The sequence below is a fragment of the Hyperolius riggenbachi genome, chromosome 3 (assembly GCF_040937935.1).
Source record: "Hyperolius riggenbachi isolate aHypRig1 chromosome 3, aHypRig1.pri, whole genome shotgun sequence".
NCBI classification, from domain to species: domain Eukaryota; kingdom Metazoa; phylum Chordata; class Amphibia; order Anura; family Hyperoliidae; genus Hyperolius; species Hyperolius riggenbachi.
The window spans coordinates 157,358,620-157,363,122 of NC_090648.1; positions in this window are offsets into that span (position 1 = coordinate 157,358,620).

A 4,503-nucleotide genomic window follows, 5' to 3' on the forward strand; every position below is an offset into this window, starting at 1 on the left:
AGAACAAAAAAAAATGAACAATGAGCGCTACAAGGTCTAAACTTGTTGAAGGTAAGTACATAGAGATAAAAATCCTTGTTCCTTGTTATACTGCTCCTAGTCCTCGCCCTTTTTTAGTGGTACCTGTAAAGCTGGCCACTAATGGTCCAATTTCTAGCGAAAAATCGTTTGAGCGATCAGAAATTCTGATCGGATTGGTTGTAAATAATCTCCATTGGTGGACACAATCGATTATGAACGAGTGAAAAAAATGTCGCCCGAATGAATTTTCGTCAAACGAAAATTGGGATTTTCTTGGTGGGCGTGATAAATAGGAAGCAATGATTGGTTAGTTGATGGTGTAGTGAACAATTTTTCGTCCGATCAGAATTTCTGATCGCTCGTACGATTTTTCGCTAGAAATTGGACCGTTAGTGGCCAGCTTTAGGCTAGGTCCACACTAGGCACGTCGTTTTTGTTGGATAAAGACAGCTGCTATTTTTAACATTGCTATCCGTGGCTCCAGTTTTGATCAGGTTTTAAAAACAGAGCCATGGATACGTTTCCGGACCTAGTGTGAACTAGCTCTTATTGTGCCCCTTATTGATACATGTGTGTATATGCATCCATTTCTGCCCGATGCACAACAGTCACATGAGAGAAGCCTCTTGGGGTGGGCAGACAATGTGAGGAAAGGAAATCCAGGAGCCGCAGAGGTATATGCTTGAAACCTTATTAACTCGCTAGGTGAGCCAACATCTGCTCCTGAATCTTATCTCGCTGGGGGGTTGGGAGTCGGATAGTAATACCAGGGAACCAGTGCAGGGCATTCAAGGAGCTTTCCACAAAACACTGATTGAAAGCTTGGATTACAGAGTGAACATGTGGTATAAATGAGAAAGAGGCGTCAGATATTACCCCTAAGCCATATGCTTGGGGAACTGAAGTTATTGGGGGCTATTGACATTTTAATGTTGCATTAGGCAGAAAAGTAGATATAGTGGAAAATGTTGAATTCCATCTCCTCATGAAGCCCTTTATGCTCTACTTGTCTCCACATCTCTTTGCTGGAAAGAGAGGCTTATGACCTATAATACCTCTATGGTGATAATGAAGCCACGCAAAATAATGAAACGTATGTTTGGAGGGAAGAAGGTGAGGAAACTAAGCAGAATCTTGAATCGTGATCCAGGAAGTCAGTAACTTACAGTACTTTGGAAAATGGAAGGAGAGAAAGCATAAACAGCATTGTTCAGATAGGACAATACTCACACCACCTTGTTACCATGGCATTACTTTGGGTTGAAGGCAAGTTGGATAACTATACAGTCAATGAAGGCTGACAGATATGTTGTTAACTATATGTTATGCCAGATGGTAGGTTACAATTTAAGTGAACCCAAGGTGATTATAAATTGATGAAATAAACAATTGTATTTACACTCCTACTCCTAAAAATGAATTTTTTACATATCCCATGGTTTTATTTTATATTTAAACATTTACAAAGTAGAATTGTTTTATTGTCTCTGCTCAATTGTAGCCAATTAAAGGGAACCTAAACTGAGAGGGATATGGATGTTTCCTTTTAAAACAATACCAGTTGCCTGACTCTCCCGCTGATCCTGTGTCTCTAATACTTTTAGCCACAGCCCCTCAACAAGCATGCAGATCAGGTGCTCTGACTGAAGTCAAACTGGATGAGCTGCATGCTTGTTTCAGGTGTGTGATTCAGCCACTACTGCAGCCAAAGAGATCAGCAGGACTACCGGCAGCTGGTATTGTTTAAAAGGAAACACCTATATCCCTCTCAGTTAAGGTTCTCTTTAAGCGTCTCAAAGTTAAAATACATGAAGTATTGACCTTTCTCTATCTCTCCCTGCTCTCAGAAGTTGCATTCTGCCAAGAAAACTTCTATGGCTGTAATTTGCTTATCAGTGATGCTTACTATATTCCTGACAAGACAGAACCTGTCACTTTCATGCCTAAAAATGTACTCTTTCAGGTAGCAAAATAAAACAAGTAAAACAGCCTGATTATTAAAAGGCTTTGCACTGTACATAAACGTTTATCTCATCATGTCACATGTCACCTTCAGTACACTTTAAAGTGTAACTGTCTGGCATAAGATCAAAAATCAATTATTTATTTTTATCTGGTAAACAAGTAATAGGGATGCTAACCAGGCAATCCAAAAGTTAAAATCTCTATTACTTTTTTATTACTTTTCTTGTTTATAAATGATCATTCTCCAGATGACCTGACTCTTATTTGGTACGTTACCGCACAAAGGAAGTTGCAGGGCATGCTGGGTTGTCCTTTTTACTTCTTTATTTCCCCTGAGACTTAACTAATGTACAGAAGCAAAAAAGGACAACCCAGCATGCCCTGCAACTTCCTTTTTATGGCAACTTCCTTTTTACTTGTTTACCAGAGAAAAATAAAGAATTGATTTTTGATTTTATGCCCAACAGTTACACTTAAAGGCTTTCTTCATTTTCATCACAGAGAATCCCCAGTTATGACTAGATCAGGGATGAGCAGAAACTACGCCAGTGTGAATTTACGCATCGTAGTTTGCATCTACGCATCGTAGTTCGTAGGTGAAGTTTCAAAACTACACTTACGAATTTACGCGCAGCGAAGTACTGTTACGCGTAGCTTACGCCCACTATGCGTAGTTAACATGTGTATTGCGTAGTGAACTACGAAAGCGTTACTCACATCTAATTTTCCGTGTGCGATTGTATGCTTACAAATTTACGCATTGGAAAGCAGAATGTACGCATAGAAGAGTTCCTGGTATAAGCATTTAAAAAGGAATTAATGCATAACATTTTCTGCATACGGGCATAAGCATCCGCATACACTACACTTCGCACTACGCATAATTGCGTATTTTAACGCATAGGGCTCGATTCACAAAGCGGTGATAACTCAGTTATCACGCCTAAAAGACTTTAGGCGTGATAACCTTTGCACCAGCAAAGTTATCACCGCTTTGTGCTCTAACTCGCGCGAAGCTACCGCGCGTACGCGCGCAAAGTCCCATAGGGCTTAATGGGAGCTTCGCGCGAAGCGCCGGGTGCTGCTTGCGCGCGCAAAACTCGCGCGAGTTTCTTCTTATCATGCCTAAACTGAGTTTAGGCGTGATAAAGGGGGTTTCACTCGCGTGCAAACACTTTGCACCGCTTTGTGAATCAGGCCCATAGTCTACAAAATGCATACGAAGCGAATATTTGATTTCGAAGCCGTAGTTTGGCTAAAGCTCAACACACACCATACAATCTTGATTGTTCAATCTTACCACTTTCATGTAGTATAAGAGCTTATTCAATCAATCATTCAAGGTATTTTCAATCTGTTGGCCCTTATACTACATAGATTTGGTAAATCTGTACAACCAAGATGGTATGGTGTGTGTTGAGCTTTAGTGTAATTGCGTAAAACTACGCGTAGTTCCAGCATAGCGAAGTTGGCAGACTACGACCATCGCTGCTAGAGATGGCCCAAACATGACATTTTCGGTTCACGAACCTCGAATGTGAATTTCATAAGTTCGCAAAATGACTGTTCGCAGTGGGCTCCATTGTCTTATATGGGAGGCAAACGGCTGCCGACTTCAGCGGTTAATTACAAAGCCCCTTGCATGCTAGAAACACCAAATTTGAATGGAATGTTCAGAAGAAGAATGGGAACAAGAGGAAAACATTTTTTTAAAAAGACCTCGTTTTTGAGAAAAGGGGGCTTAGCTATCAACCGCTATTAACCCGCTAAAGTCGTCGGCTATTGACTTCAATGCAAAAAATGCCAACGTGAATGACAATGTTTGCCAGGAACTATTTGCTAGTGAACTGTTCGGGCCATCTCTAGTTATGGTCATTGTAGGACATATTCAGTTCCTGTTAGTATAGACTACTATTTTCCTGAATTCCCCCTTTTTTGATATCTACTATGTCAACTTCTACTAGGTTTCTTATGATTATTTAAAAACGCAAATCATACCCCAATTTCATTAACTATTTCCAGTCCAACAAGTGATTATAGCCCTCAAAAGGGTATGAAGCTTAAATCCTGTTATGTGCTTTTTAGTTTTGGCCCTGTGTAATCTATCTTCAACATGTTTTTATTTAACCAGTTCGCATTCAGTCGTTTTTCGCTTCATGCATCCGAACAATGTTCACCTCCCATTCATTAGCCTATAACTTTTTTACTACTTATCACAATGAACTGATCTATATCTTGTTTTTTCCGCCACCAATTAGGCTTTCTTTGGGGGGTACATTTTACTAAGAGCCACTTTACTGTAAATGCATTTTAAAAGGAAGAATAAGAAGAAAACGGAAACAAATCATTATTTCTCACTTTTCGGCAATTATAGTTTTAAAATAATACATGCCTCCATAATTAAAACCCACGTATTGTATATGCCCATTTGTCCCGTTTATTACACCATTTAAATTATGTCCCTATCACAATGTATGGCGACAATATTTTATTTGGAAATAAAAGTGCATTTTTTCC